This window comes from Ixodes scapularis, unplaced genomic scaffold (genome assembly GCF_016920785.2).
Source record: "Ixodes scapularis isolate PalLabHiFi unplaced genomic scaffold, ASM1692078v2 PGA_scaffold4__175_contigs__length_147842914, whole genome shotgun sequence".
NCBI classification, from domain to species: Eukaryota; Metazoa; Arthropoda; class Arachnida; order Ixodida; family Ixodidae; genus Ixodes; species Ixodes scapularis.
In genome coordinates, this window is record NW_024609879.1 from 22,447,069 (window position 1) to 22,463,866 (window position 16,798).

Sequence of the window (16,798 nt, forward strand, 5' to 3'; positions counted from 1 at the left end):
ACATCCGCCGCCGTTGAGATATTCCGGGCACACTCACGATGTCGTCCCTGATGCCGTTGCCGCGGGTGTACCAGGCGTTCCTAGCACGCTTAGCGAAAACCACGAACGCACGAAACGAACATCCGCCGCCGTTGAGATATTCCGGGCACACTCACGATGTCGTGCCTGATGCCGTTGCCGCGGGTGCACCAGGCGTCAGTAGCACGCTTAGGGAAAACCACGAACGCGCGAAACGAACATCTGCCGCCGTCGAGATATTCCGGGCACACTCACGATATCGTCCCTGATGCCGTTGCCGCGGGTGCACCAGGCGTCAGTAGCACGCTTAGGGAAAACCACGAACGCACGAAACGAACATCCGTCGCCGTCGAGATATTCCGGGCACACTCACGATGTCGTTCCTGATGCCGTTGCCGCGGGTGCACCAGGCGTCAGTAGTACGCTTAGGGAAAACCACGAACGCGGGAAACGAACATCCGCCGGCGTCGAGATATTCCGGGCGCACTCACGATGTCGTCCCTGATGCCGTTGCCGCAGGTGCACCGGGCGTCATTAGCACGCTTAGGGAAAACCACGAACGCACGAAACGAACATCCGCCGCCGTTGAGATATTCCGGGCACACTCACGATGTCGTCCCTGATGCCGTCGCCGCGGGTGCACCAGGCGTCAGTAGCAGGCTTACACTGTTAGCAAAAATAACACGTCCAAGCGTGTAAACCGTTGTCCCATAGCGGACACGTCGAAACGTGTTCGTTTTACGCGGAGCCATCTGCGTTATTCGTTTACACATGAGGTGCCGTGTAAACTTAACACGATACACCGCGTCTGCCTTTCACAAACACGGCTTAGCGTGTTCGTTATAAAACATGGCGGCCAGCAGCCGTGAACAGGCGAAGCGGTGAGAAAACACAGGACACGCTTGCTCTCGTTCGATGTCTTTTATGCGCAGTAAATAGTCTCCAATCGCTCGCATCATACCTAATAGAACAAGGACGAGGTGACGAACGGAGAACGGCTACGGAGGAGGGCGCCGCCTCGCTGGTACCGGCCCCACCGTAGCCCCGGCCTCGCTCACCTTTACGCTCCGATATCCTATGCAACTTCCATATGCCCGCTCTTTCGTCGGCTTTTAAGCGGACGAAACTTCCACAAAGTCGTCGCTGCGTTGGACCCGCCGACGTAGCTACGTGCGAAGGTACGCGCAGCAGCGGCGACGGTAGCTACGACCACTACGACGGCGTACGACGGGATTGCTAGATAGATGAGAAACAAACGCCAAACTTCAAGTAGATAAATGACTAAGTAAGCATAATATTCGAATTCGGCGACCACTCGCGCCACCTAGGCGTAGCTAGCGTAGCGACGTTGGTAGCTACGACGCAACTGCTAGATAGACAAACAAATGCCGAATTTCAATGGATGTATATAACTGGAGCAAAATATCTAAAATTGGGCGGCAGCTTGCGCCACCTAGTGGCGCAAGTAGAAATAAAAAGTTTATTTCTACTTTACGAATGCCCGCGCACGTACAGCATGCAACTCACATTATACAGACACTACACATGACACAAACATATTACACAACACCGACATGCATACGATCACAATCAATGAACACAACGACACCGCGCCCGACACTTCCTACACGACATACATATTTCCCCGCGGGGTATATAAGCTTGACGCGTGCGGGTGAGCACTTTGGTCGCTGACCGATACAGATTTATAGAAGAACACACAAAATACGGTGGAAAGGACAGTCGTCTGTAACAACGCTCTGCATTTGAAACATGTGGAGGCAAAATCTATAATGTTAATCCGTTGCAAAAGATAACGATGTATTAATAATAAATCTTAAACCTATCATGACAAAGCTCAAATATTTGTTATTTTCTTGCTTGGCCAGTTTTATGAGCAGTCCGGTTAGCTCGAACCGGATAGAAAAATAAATTATTGGGGATTTTATCATTATGTATTCAATAATAAATGACAATGACCCTTGCGCAAAGCATTTTTTACATAATCTTTAGAAGAACATCCGCCCAACACTTCACTTCCGCTAGTTGCAGTACGGGAGCAGACGCCTTTACTTTTGGCGCGTTTGTCGTACGTCGTGTCGGCGTCGAGGCGACGGGAGTTATTCGTGACCACTAATGTGGCGATAACGTTTTTTTTTGTTTTCGTTTTGTATTCCGTCGTCACTCCGAACTCTGAAAATTCACAGGTCCGTTGAACTGCATTCTGCTGAATCGCGAGCTCCTCAGTTGACGTCGTACCACTCGTGGATACTGCAGGCGTTTGAACAGTGTGCACCGTCTCGCCTACATACCCGGTGACGTACTCGAACTGTTGAAGCCCGCATGAGATTGCGCCCTCATACAGTGCTATTGAAAACAAGGTCACCGACTTCAGCATCAGTGTTGTATATCTGACGGGCTAGCCGGCTAGCTGCTCGAAGTCAGCTGTCTCGACCCTCGAGCGCGTGTACGAAAGTAGGCCTTGTGAGCTCTATACTCGCGGGCAACTTTCTAGGGCTATGCAGTAAAAAGTAGAGCGTGTACGCTCGCGCACTTTGAATGCCGGTTGAAGCCGTCCGCGCTGCTTCACAAAGAGCGCGGCGCAAACGCTCTCTGCCTTCGACTACATAGCCGCAAAGATTTTTGAGAGTGTAATCGGAAATGGGGGTATTTCGTAAGGGCGGAGGGAATAGTGGAAGAACTTACTAAATTGCTGTGACGATCTGGTCGAGTCGCAACTTGAATCAGTGGGTCACAACTTGGATCAGTAATCTTTTATTTAAAATATTTACAAAGTCTCTTGTTGTATGTTGTTCACTGAACTAAGTAAGCAGACCTTGCTCGAAGGAAGCAAAACAAAAGTTGTCTGTTCCTTGAATAAAATTTACAATTGGGACGACTATTATGTCAGTACCAAAACATTATTTAAAAATAACTGAAAATGACATACAACGACTAGATATTTTTGACTAAGCACATGTTGTCTTGACATGCTATGCTCCCCTTCAACGATGTGTCGGTTCACACTCCAAAATGGCCTGCAAACAGAAACTTGACAGATCAAAACATGTCTTAACTATTTTCATGCTGAAATTTGAAGCCTGAACCCAGAGTACAAACAAAATGAGGAAGGAAAGACTGATTCTTTTCAATGGCGAAGCAACTGCTGTCTGGGAGAAACAACGTCCACCATATTTGTTTACCATATCCAGGAATGACGACAGGAGTATAAAGAGGAACTAGGCAGCCAAGCACATTAATGTTTAGAGCCAGATCTGTGTACTGGTCGTGCTATTTCTGGATAGCTAAACAAATATGCTGTGTGTCCGGCATCTCCCCGACAGCTGCCACTCTGCCGTTGAAAAGATTGGTCTTTTTCTTTTAATTTTATTTGTATTCGGAGCTCAGACTTCAAATTTTAGCACGAAAATGTAACCGGTTACATACAACCCTACATTTCAATCTAAGACTTTTCCAAGCTGAGAAAAAAAAAATTTAGACATTCCTTTTATAGAACATATAGAAGTTCAGCAAATCTCGACACTTCGTGGCTACTTTCGTCTCACTCAGGCCGAACAAGGCACGCTCCAAAAAAGTAAGTGTGTTGCGCGACTCTTTTGGGTATCTAATATTGAATACCCAGAAAGCTGCAAAGATGCAGCAAACTCCCGTTAGGATAGATGAAACCTTGAACAGACGTTGGCCATCAACGTAGAGGTTGATCTCGTCGGTCGTCTGCACCAAGCAGGGTGCAAGAGAAGGAGACCCCTGTGTGAGTACAGGAAAACGAATGCGTCACACTGAAGCAAGAGGCGCTGGATGTACCATTTGGACGCTATCATGAGAAGAGCTCCAAAAAAGGTTTTGCTTAGAGATCAAAAGATCCTTAACAATACTTGGTCATTTGTCAGACCAAGTCCGATGGTTGATATGTACGCTACATGAAACACTGAAGGCATACACTTTGAAAAGGGGCAGTCCTTCATGCAACTTATGTGAACAACCAACCAGTAATACTGAAAGCAAAACTTATTATTAGAGATAACTACAAGTGTCTCTCCACTCTTGAGCTCATAGTTTCAGTTTTGATGTAAAAAATTATACCGAAAACTTGGAAAATATAATATACCAGGCACAGGACAAAAAACACATGCACTATGTGTAACCGCAGAATGCTGACTGACTTGCACCGTCACAGCCCAGGAATTTAGAAACATGAAAGACAACTATGTCTGCAAAATTGAGTGCAGGCAGCTCCATTGAGCCAAAGCAAGGCAATCTGTTTTAGACTGACATTTTTGTTGGGATTGGTGACATGTATAGGTCGCTGAAGTCACGAATTGCTGCAACTACAATGTGCCAAGATCGCTCAGAATTTCGCTACAAAAGGTTACAACAGTGCATATTCATTTAAAAAACATTTTGGAAAAAAAGGTGCATTCACTCTTGTGTTCCCTTAACCTTAAAGGGGCCCTGCAATCATATTTAAGCGTCTACCTTTTTTGTGGTTTCCACGTCTCCTGGGGTTCGGGCAAGCCAGCAAGCACGGAGAGAGTAACTAAATGTCAGTGTGTCATATTGTAACCAAACAACACGGAAACCTCTTCCACCTACGGGGGCGACCCGTGGTGCTGAAAGCGCGCGGTAAGTGAAGTCTTTGGTCCTGGGCTTACTACTCGTCAGAGCCGCCAAAAACTTCTTTTTAGTCGAAAAAAAAAATATATATAGTATAGCTAGCCTTCCAGCTTCATTAACATATAGTACTCACCTCGGTTATCATTTGTAACTTTTCGGAGCATCTCGATGCAATACACTGCAAGCCTGCGAGGACTTCATCAGCTGAGGAATGAAAAGGAAAGGAAGCAAGAAAATACACAGGCTGAGCACTATACACATGCATTGCTCTATACTTGCAAAAAGTTTTGGGAACTTGCGTGTGAAAGCAACGAAGGACATATGACACGTGCCAATTAATTGCACAGGGCATGCATATATTAGATTAGACCGCATCCATTTTAATAATCAGCAGCCAACCTCTACCCGTATGACGCCTACTGCACGATAAGCCCCTATCTGATTGTAAGCACCTTGGCTGAGATTCAAAAGTATCAAATGAGGGCTCATACAGTGGCATAGAAAGTGTTTGGAAAGTGGGAGGCAAAGCTCAATTCTGCCCACCCTCCCCCGTACTGATCGTTAGAGTTGTCTGAAATGTGTGGGAGCCCAGCCTCCCTCCTGCACCCCGTTCCGACATCACTGGACCCGCAGACAGGTGCCTTTACGTCAGGTGGCTGTTAGCCACATTACAAGTCCGTTATTTCATGCATAACTATATATGTATAAAAGATGTATGTGGAAGACCATCAGAAGTGAAACAGCAAAACTGAAAGTTTGAAGTGAAGTTCCATGCTAAGTCATTTACCTGAAAATGTCTCTGATAAGGATATGAGTTCCTCCTCCTTTCCAAACCTCATTATTATAGTGCAGACTGTGTTCAGGCCCAGCTCAAGGAGCTTTTTCAGATCGCGTTTCCACAGGATCTCAAATTCCATCAGTAGCTGCAAAAATGAGGAGTTTGAAAGAAGAAACATCAATATTCAGACCTTAGCAAACAGCTCACATTGCTTTTCAAGCCATAAAAGCTAAGTACAAGCTGCAAGAATTATTTTACGCAGACAGAACATTGGCAGAAGCAAAAGTTTTTAACTTACAATGTAGCCCCTGCATTGTTTAACGTGTGATACTATTTTCAGCAAGCCTCCTGAGAGGACCTACTGGCATGGAAACAATTTATGACAAACCACTAAGGCCGACATGCGTGTGCCAGTGCAGGTTTGGTTAGCGTAGCGGACAATGAATGTGTAGGGGCAATGAAAAGCCAAAAGACAATGCCAACCAGACAAACTCTGTAGTGTGGCATATTAGCACTATATGTAATAAGGTAGAGATCGGACAGAATCTAGAGCTTACAGCAGTTTCCGAGGCAAGAAATGGAAACATTGAGAGCGCATCTGTCAGGGTCATGGTCATAAGTGTCTCATGTCGTTCTTTTGCTGTGGCCAGGAGCCGCTCCCGATAGTGAGCAGGGTCCACGGACGCACTGGACGTAGTGGCCAGCCACTGTTGATGTTTGGCAAGTGATTCCTCAGTTTCCCCGTACACGATCAGGTGCTCTTGGTTCAGCACAGGCAAAGAAGCACAATAAGTTAAATGTTTTTAAAAGATTTCTGACAAAGCTTTCATGTCAATTCTTTCTCTGAGCATGCAGGCGCGAGGTGGAGAAGCTTCACTCAAATGCACTGGTGCAAGGCAGGGAAACTTGATGCAAATGGCTCCGTCACAAACAATATTAGCGGCGAGATGTTTTGGTGGCGCCCTCCTATGGTTCCCCCTTGTGACGTCATTACCTTGCGAACAACAAGTTCAATGGTGTTTGTAAATAGCATGGTGGAAGCTTGAAATCATTGCGCTCTCAAAGCAACACTGCCAACATTGTCGAAATTAAAGTTCTTTCATTCCTCTTATTTCCGTCGATGGTATACCCTTTCCTATGTCATAGTCAGCTTTTGGGCCAATAGTGGAAGGCCGACCACAGCGACGCTTTCGGTTGCGCACGTCGCCGATAGTCTCCGAGAGTTTCCTAGCGTAATGGCTTGCATGTGATGTCGTATCCGTCCTCCTTGCTGGTGTCAGAAGCCTGCCATTAATGCAATGGAAGCTGCACTTGCTCGTTTCTGCTCGCTTGCAATGCTCATTTCCTGTTTAACTAGTACAGTAAAGGCTACACTCGAGAGGGTTTGGCCACCAGAAAGTACCAAAGTGACATCAGTGCAAGCTATGTATAGGAACCATGCGGATCTAATTCAAGCCCCGAGCAGGGCGCGCTCAGAGCCGTATATGTAGAGAGTTTGGCCATTCGTTGGGAAGTATAGAAGACAAATGAGGAGGCGCCATTGGCCGAAAGCGGTCTGGGTGTGTTCCAGGGCGTCTTCAGAAATTCGAATGTGACCAACCAGAAGCCGGAAATGATACCCTGGCGGTGGTCGCGAGAAACAAACCTGATAACTGCACTGGAGTAACTCTCAATGGCTGAAAATATTGTACACGAGATGTTTCAATTTCGTTCCTCCAAAATGATGGTGGAAGAGTGCGACCAGCGGAACGATCGACATAATATCCGTACACCAAGCGCCGGGGGCCGGGAGTCTGCCGTCCGAGCGGTCACACTCTGTCCGCGCAAAACAGAGTTGCGCGGTGCATTCGTTTCTTACATCTCTCTGCATGATCATGGTCAAAACATCACGTGAACCCTATTTTAAACCACAAAGAGTTACTACACTTCACTCTTACGCGCTTATTAAAACCATTTATGAACATAGACCTTTGATCAGAACTGCTTCTCGCTACCACCGCTAGGGGATTCTTTTCGGCTTCTGGCTGGTCAAGAGAGCATGCCAAGCCCTCTTTCCAAGTCTGCCGCACGCCCTGGCTCTGCCCGCGCCTCCCATTGACCAAACTCTCTACATATACGGCTCTGGGCGCGCTTAGCGGCAAACGGGTCTGTCGCATCGGGAAGCTCCTGCCAGTTGCTGCATTGATTCTGCGTTGTAGAGGGTTAGCACTGTAATTTCCGAGATGGCTATTACGCACCAAGAAAGCCACAACAATTTCTACCTGGTCGGCTGCAACAGTATGAACAAGGGCGTGCACGGCACGAAGTTCTACGGCTTCCCTTTGAATTAAGCCGTACAAGGCGGAGTGCTGCGCGACTGGGGTGCGACCTGTACGCCGATGCAGGTAAGTGGCATTTCTTACCTTGCAGTTCGCGTTTCGCTTTAAGCTGTTGATGAATAATACAATTAACTTCTTTCTATTCTAGCGACGATGGAACAGCATGGACACCTACGGCAAACTGTAAAATATGCAGCAAATACTTCACCCACCCAAGCCCACCCATCGGTGTTTCCATCAGCCTACAGAAAGATAGTGGTGGGAATTGCGGAACGGCACGAAAACAATTGCCCAGTTATTGTCAAGCTGATCCAGAAAGTAATAAACGTACATAATTAGTGCTGTCCACTCGACGCCAACCAAGAAAGCTTGCTCACCTAATCACGCGAGGCTCGAAGTTTTTTTGAGGGTGTGCTCAATTTCGTCTGCGGAGTACGGCGCGCCGCGACATCCACTTGTCAGTCGAAACTGGCCTCCTTCACGTCATACACGCGGCCAGATTCACAAAGGATTTTTCCCTTCATCATATTTGCACCACGGAAGCTTTCTGGATTCATAACTGCCTTAAACCCCGTCGTAATCACCACGGGAACACTGTCCATTGTGCTGCTCGTCGCCATTGCACCTCCCTGATGATTCTGCACTGGCTACCGAAGAAGTTTTCCAGATTCGTAATCGCCAAACGGCCAAACCCCGACGGGGACACTGTCCACTGAGCTGTTTGTCGCCATTACTTCCCAATGATTCTGCACAGGCGGCACCGGCTACCGAGGAAACTTCCCGAAATCATAACTGCCTTAAATCCCGTCGTAATCACTACAGGGACACTGTCCGCTGTGCTGTTCGTCTCCATCTCTTCCCGGTGATTCTGCTCTGGCTACCGCTAAGTGGCGGCAAACAATAGGTGACCACCGCGACACAGCCGGCATGCTCGCTTCTTATTCGCAACTCCAGCGCGCCACTCGCCCTCTCGCGGACGGACGGAGAACCAGAGGAGCGGGGACGGCAGCGGCGGCGCGGAAACGGTGGCAGGGACTCTCGCCCTTGATGTGTGAAGCCATTTTAACAAAAAAGATGAGCGCGTTAAAAAATTAAATTCTAGTGCTCCGCCTTGCAACGGCCTTGCACAAAGGACCGGGATGTCTAATTTCATTGGGAACTTTTCTTCATGTATTGCATACTCTGCGGATTTCTGGCCACGTGCATGGCTGCCAGCTCAATCTGTGCTCAACGTGACGGCAAATGCTCCTGCTAATAATGTAGAGCCCTAACGTACATTCTACGAAAAGTATATTTTTTGCCATAAGTAGGAGAAAACTCGTCGCGCAATGGTATATCGACCAATGCACACCGGGAATGGGTTCGCGTTTTAAGGCCGTTACAAGGAACATGACCATTTATTCCAAGCACTTAAAAAGACAAAATACCCGTACTTGCTTAGAGGTTATTAAAAAGCAAATAAAGAAATGCTTGAAGCATTGTAAGCGCCTCTGTGCTAGCCAGCCGTTCGTAACGAGAGCTTAGAACGCGCAGTTTTGGCCAGAGGGACCGCAATGTAGCAAATAACATGGTACAAAAATGTGCGGTATATTAAAATATTTCTTTTCGATAAAACAATGAATAAAACACCTAAGCACGCCGATTAGTATAATAGACAGTTTTTGCATAGCGTACGACACCCCTGAACTTCAGTTGGACGTACAGCGCACTGACGCTCAACCGGCGCTACCGACTTTCGCGAGCGGCTTGATAGCCGAGTTGTGCAACTTATTAAAATAGCATAAGTGAGTTTAAATGACAGTAAAAAAAAGTAATGTTTTTTTTTATTTATCCTTTTTGATGCGTACTTTAGCTGTCGTCAAGCCTCTCGTAAAAGTTGGGGCCGTCAGTTTGACGTTAGTGGGCTGCACGGCGAACCGATTGGAGTGTCGTATATGTGACAAGGAGTGTAAGGACTAAAACATTTTTTTTTTTAGAGTGGTGAGCACGGCAACGCTCCTGGCGCGCACTGAAAATTGTGCTTCAAAGGCGCAGCGCGAGCTTGCGGTTGTAATGCTACACCGCACGGTAGCCTGCGGTAACAAACTTTCTATCAATAACCATAGAGCAGTTTGATTACGTGTTGAAATACACTAAAACCGAGACAATGAGCAGCAAGTTGTGAGGCTGGGACGCGAAGACACCAATACTGTGAACGCTGCTCTTCCGAAGCTTGACGGTCACCGTTCGCGGCTCTCTTTTTAGAGCACTAATGGCCAGGCAAAGCGCAAACGTATCTTCATCACCCTCAAAAATATTCTGCCACAAACAGTAACGTGGACGGTGCCTAAAACGCGCTCGCTCACCACAAAGCTTCGCAATTTGACGTTTCTGCAACTTTTAAAAAACAGCATGCTCGTCTTCCTAACGAGCATTAGCATTTCCGTCACCTGTAATACGATCTCTCCCTAACTGCTTCTCATTTGTAGACAAATAAATTATTTTTAGCGCGCTGAACAGCGTCATCGAGCAGGCACACGGGAAATCCTGGAGAATCTATCCTCGTCTTTTCCGCCATCTTGGAACTACCGCCCTGCCACGTATAGGGCGTTGGAGTTGCGAATAGGATTCGACCCCTAATCGGAATCTACCTATCTCCAAGTAAATGCGGTATGCTGAAATTCACCATAAACTAAGTAATTTTGCAACACCCTTTCTGGCTTCCAATTATGGTATTGGCATTGCTCTGTCTCACTTCCATCCTAAGCTTCATATTTTTGTATTTTTTGTAAATTAAAATCTGCATGTTAGCAGAAAGAGCAACAAGAGACCAGTGTAAAATCGGTCAAGCTTACATGCAAACGACACAGCTTTTTGTTGCGTTGTTGAGCCTGAGTGTTTGGACGTTTTGTGCCGAACTTGTCTCGCATCTCCTGGATTTTCACAGCTGCTGTCGATGCTTTCCTTCTCATATTTCTGAATTTGTTGGAGAGCTGCTCAATCCAAGCCTGCTGTATTGAATGAAATGACAAGAACTTGAACACTCTTTTCTTGCCATAGAGAATATTCGAGCTAAGTTAATAGTTTCTTTACCTGTCCATTTTCATCTGTGCAGTCCCTGAGGTGAGGGTATTTCTCCAAAAGCAAGTCCACAGAACGGCAGTAGAGGCGCTGCGATGGATACCTTCAAATAAATGTCAGTTTTAGTACCCCCACACTCTGTTTTTCAATAGGGCCGGCCTTATCAGAATATGCAAGCTTGAATTCTTTCAACAGCCAACTTATTCCACCAGCTTGGGGACACATACTTTAGAATGTATGTAATGTCCTCCGAGACTGCATGTGTGGAAAATGTTTTATAACCAGACAAGACAGTAAGACAAGCTTACCAGGTTATCCTAAAGCACTCTTGGAAGAGTTGTGACACAATGTACCTCCGTGCTTTTCCAGATGGGAGTTCCTTTGCTGATTACACTTTCCCAGTGCTTGAAATCAGGTAGGACAAACTTAAGGTAGTCGTTCTTGTCCACAAGTGGCACGGATGCCATTACTGATGGCTGTGGGATAGCACTGCTGAAAGAAATTAAGATCAACAACCTGCATGTTAGCTTTGTGAAACCAACAATCTGTATACTAGCGTCATGAAATCAACAATCCGTTTGCTAGCTTCGTTTTCTCCCTTAATAGTAGCATGGCTGTTTAACCCCCAACATTATCTGACAACAAAACCGTATGTATACCATAAGGTGTCTTATATATTACCTTGTGAAAGTTATTATTTATTAAAATAATATAAGGTAACATAATAGAGCACCACAGGTGTAGTATGATGCACTTAATGTGCTGTGCAGCTACTTTTGAAAGATTCATTTATATGCTAGCAATATTAAGGTTACAAAAGAAAAAAGAAATACCGGAAGATGAAATTGCCTACCTGTGTTGAGTTGAGTCACTGACATCAAAGTGATCTCTGGTTTCGTTTTTGTTTTGTGGAACCTAGGTGAAAGAAATGAGCGCATGATATCTAGTAAGGTACAGAGCAGCACGACCGCCTTCCTCAAACAAGGTCGAGCCCCCCCTCCCCCCCTTCTCGGAGGGCAATTTGACATGGGGGGACCCCCCGGTGCGCACGACAGGGTGGGAGAATAGTACCCTTACAAATTTTCCGCGGCCGCCCCCCCCCCCCCCCCAAAACCGAGTTCTGGATCCGTCCCTGGCCCCACTTAAAGGGAGATGTCTCATTACTTCATATTCAACTTGCACGTAAAGTGAGCATGTAACTGAACTTATACTAGTATAATGGAATACATGCTGTTAATGTGCCAATCTTTCTCATTAGCTATCATTAGTAAACTGGGTTAAACATATGTTAATTATCTGTAGTAGAAAAAAAAATATTATTTTATAGCTTCGTACCTCGGAAGTATTGTGAAACAAAATAAAAGAAGTTTTGGAGAAAAAATTATTATACTAATAATAAAATGTCATTATATTCAAAACAAATTCCCCTTCAGGTACAGATCATACCGCTCACTTACCTCACAAAATGCTTCTCTTTTGCGAATAACTTTAATTTTGGCTTTATCTTGAACCATGTCATCTGGATCAATGTCTATGAAGTCCTCCACATCTTCGTCAAATATCTGAATCTAGCAAGACAAAACCTTTGATTATAAACCAATGCTTTTTCTTGTGATGTACTCAGTTTCACTAATGATCTTACCGTCAGAATTAAAAGAATAAACTCTAAGCTGAATGATATGACCTTTAGTTACCTACCAGATATCCATAGGAGTAATGCAGGCATGTAGCGGGTGACCAGGACCAGGATTACCTTACCCCTACCCCCGAAAATTTTCCAGTTTAGCTGACCGTGACTGGTACCTCCTCTACGCCCTCGCTCACCCCTCACTCAGGCCGTTTTGAACTCCCGCAACAATGCCCGTGCCAATTGGTTATAAACATTATACCGGGTGTTCATTTTTATAATTCGAACAGATTTTTTTTAAAAAAGCCGTGAAAGTATGCTGCTTGTGGAGGTGAGTTATACGGCCAGGGGGACATATTATAGGGGGCTAATCGCAACAATCAGTTGGCTAATTAACTAAAATTTGATAATTAACTTTTGAATTAATGAAAATAGACATATGGTTCCAATTAGAAACACTTGCTCAGCGTCATCGAAAAGCACTAAGTCAGTCATTTTTAGGAAGATTTTGAGCGCGTGAGAAACGTAGTAGTGCACTAAATTTACCACTCGTGGAGCAGGTACAAAGCTACCGGTTGCGGTATGGCGCCCGCGCGATTTTTCCGTCTCTTATCTAGCCCCAGCCTTGTACCTGCTCCACGAGTCGCAACTTTAGTGCACTACTACGCTTCTCACGCGCTCAAAGTCTTTCTGAAAATGACTGATTTAGTGGTTTTCGGTGACGCTGTGCAAGTTTATAATTGGGTCCATATGTCTATTTTCATTAATTAAAAAGTTAATTAACGAATTTTAATTAATTAGCCATCTGATCGTTACGATTAGCCCCCTATAATATGTCCCCCTGGCCGTATAACTCACCTGCACAAACCGTATCAGTGCATCGTTTACGGATTTTTTTTGAAAATAAATCTGTTCGAATTAAAAATGAACACCCGGTATAAATCAACATTCATAAGGCTGGGAACCAGGAATCCGTTTTTGCTTACACAAATGAGGATCGCGTTCCATAAATGTTCCTCGTTGTTAACACAAAAGAAGTGCCTTGCTACCAGAAACAAGAAGTGAAAGCACCCAGTGTGTAATATGTGTAAAAAAAAAAAAAAAAACTCCGACTTACCAAAGTCGTCTCCGGGTGGAAAGCTGTCACTGTCCTAAGATTGCGGAGAAGTTCTTCATATGTGCCATCCTTGAACTGTAGTTTTTTTCTCTCTCCGGTTTCGAGGATGATCAGGTAGTGTGGCATCGCTGCGACTCACGACCGCTCCTCGCAGGTCCGATCAATATCGTTTAGTTTCGCTTCTGCTTCGCCTTGGCCTTGCTTTCGCGCTACACAGTTCACCCCAACGTTGCCCGTCGAGTTTACGCCACATTATTTTGCTTGTAAATGCAAGACATACTTGACAATGCAAGACATACTAAAATACAATAACGAAACTTAAAAAGAGTTTGTAAGCAACGCATCCTTATATGATATTGATTAATTTATCTACTGAACGACGGCCAGAAGCCAAGGCTAATCAAGATTAAAAAAAAAAAGGGGGGGGGAGGAAAAAGCAAAAAGAAGAGAGCCTTGGAGCGCAGACAGCGCGGTGTCAGAGCTCGGACAGCAGTCTGTAACTTCCAAATATTCCCCTAGAGAACCTAAATAAGAAAACAATTAGACATCTTGATTGTGACGCTACTACAGGACGGTAAGTTTTCCTTTTTCTTCCCACACTTTTTGCGCAGCATTAAGAGTAAGAAACCGGGAATGGTATCCAAAGTAGTAGATCAAAGGCGCGTCGTGTAACCGATAACAGTTGCATGTATAATAGCGACATATTCATAGCGATTGTTCAGTAATATGTCCCCAACAATAATATAAGACATACGCAAAGTAATGTCCAATAGTATAACCTAAACAAGACTAGAGCGACGCGCAATATGGTCAACGATTTTAGTTTCGTTTTGCTTCGAGGCGACTGCTGGTGAAAGACTAAAGACGCACAGTAAAGTTACAGGCTAGTTAGAGCTGTCACATGAGCGCGGCGAAAAGACGTGGTCATCATATAATTTATTTCGTTATTTGGTTTATAAAATAGACCTCGTACCCGGTTGTCTCACGAGGGTCAGCGGCATATACTCCGCCGACGCCCTTGAGCAAGCGTCACTTCGTTGTCGGGTGTGGACGGCGCGCATCTACTGCGCATGCGCATCGCGCGTGCGGCGATCGCGGCGCGTCTCACGTCGTCGGAGCGCTCGTCTGTCGTCTGCTACGCGCATGCTACTGTCAGTGGAGGAAGTTCTGCATACACAAAAGGCGGTGAACCCTAAAATAAAGGCTGTGTCTACAGTACCGTCCGACGGCACTCCAATCGCGCCTACAAGTGCCCTCTGAAAGAGAGTCAGACGGCGCGTGTATGACTGGGGAGCTCGTTAACACAGCCCCCCGCCTGCGTTCACGCCGCTTCGCGGCGACAGTATGCGGCTGCTAATTACAAAACGTAACCAGTAGACGCCGCTTCCCGGCGTCCAGCCGGCAAACCAAGCCCCGTTATACCCCGTGCACCTCCAGAAGCGAAGCCCCATACCATTTCGTTCAGCGAAATTTTGGCGACAACATTCGTTTTTCCTGTGTTAATCGTAAAAAAAAAAAAAAAAAAAAAAAAAAAAAAAAATTAATAAAAATACATAAATATCGCCAAATGCGTTGGTAAAATAAAATGTACGAAAAACCAAAAAGTAAACCTGGAATGGGGATCGAACCCGTGATCGCTTGCTCATGAGACGGAGATCTTACCACTAAGCTACACTCCGCCTCGAAAAATCGTGTTTTGAGAACTCGTCTTATACGAGACTTTTGGACGCCACTTTAACGCGTAAGTGGAGTATCGTCGGACGGCACTTGAACACTCTGCAAAAGTGGCGTCGGACGGTACTCTAGACACTACGTAAAATAAAAGCTCCACCAATTTGCTCATCTGCTTTTTCGATATTTGTTAAAACAAATGAACATGGTGGCTTTTTTATGTGAAGGTATAAATGTCCCCATGTGAAAAAGATGGCGCGTGGAGTGTGGCGTGTGTCCCCCACAAAAAGAGTCCAGAAAAAGAAAGAACACAAAAACAAAAATGAAAAAGTTACAAATATACCCACCTCCTTCTCCCTCCTCTTTTTGGGTACGGAGGAGAAGGAGGTACAGAGGGGGAGGAATGGGAGCTGGCAGGGATGGTACAGAAGAGGAGGAGGTGCGGGGAAGGGAGGGAACACTATAATGCTTTTCTATTCCTACACAATTTTTTTTTGGCTTCCTACGTCAGTCTGCATTAGCTTCGCAGAGCCCGCTTCTTGTAAAGTTAAGAGCTATCTTGGGCACCGTGATAATAGATTGATTGTTGGCTAGCGCGTCTGCACCTTTGACCAGGTCTTGACTTTAAAAAGATCGAAGTACACCTAAGCACTCCTTATAAGTTGTGATTGCAAAAGCATGTACAGTCCTCGTCAAACTTGTACGGAACACTTGTGGAATATTGAACGCAGAAAAGAGATAAAATATGAGAGAACTGCACATATTTATGTGAACTGAAGGTATGCTACGGACATAGTGGGACACAAAGAGAAATAGCTTGGGGCTAGCGCAAGCTATGCACGCACACAGAAAAAATAACAGAACAAGCCAAGAGTAGGCTTAGCTTGTGTTCCAGATAAGTTTGCTGAGCACTGTACATCATTCTTGCGGTACGCGTGTTGGCGCGCTGACCTGACGCTGACTAAAGCACCATATGTTTCAAAAGTAGCGCAATGTTCGTCGAGGCACGTGCAACGTGCAGCCGTTGGGAAGATCATGGCGGCACAGCACAGCACTGAGCTAGATTTCAGACGCCATGCTTTTCCCAGAAGTGGAGCACGGCACGTGCCTCGAGCATTTCTACAAAAATGAATGGCGCCACTTTTCCCAGGATAGAGGGGCTTTAATGCTGACGGACACACAGCGCCATGAGGTGGCTGGTCGTTGAAACCGACGTGACAGCGTCAGTTTCAACAACCGGCCACCCCATGACGCTGCGTGTCCGGCGAGTGAGAGCCTGGTCGACACGCGCTAGCCAATGGGATCGAAGCAGTGTATAAGGTGCCATGGCTAACCGGCGAATGGGAGCTGGCTTGACTTGAAGAAGGATTTAAGAGCCGTTTGGCGTGGTTACAAAGCTGATGACGTCGGCTCGTTGCATGAGACAGTTAATGCTTTTGAATTAATAACAGAATTTATCGCTTGTGGATGTTGTCTTCCTTACTCTTATTGCCTTCTCGCCTGCGATAGATGGGTGTTGCTGACTGCGGGGTCCAGATGCCTAAGTTGTTTGCTTGAAGCAAAGAGAAGAGTTT

The 16,798-nt window shown here is 45.8% G+C and overlaps 1 pseudogene; it reads right to left on the reverse strand.

Annotated features, from left to right (window-relative positions):
• Positions 1-3,513: 3,513 nt before the first annotated feature.
• On the reverse strand, positions 3,514-11,276 carry LOC115310412 (annotated as a pseudogene).
• Between the last annotated feature and the right edge of the window lie 5,522 nt (positions 11,277-16,798).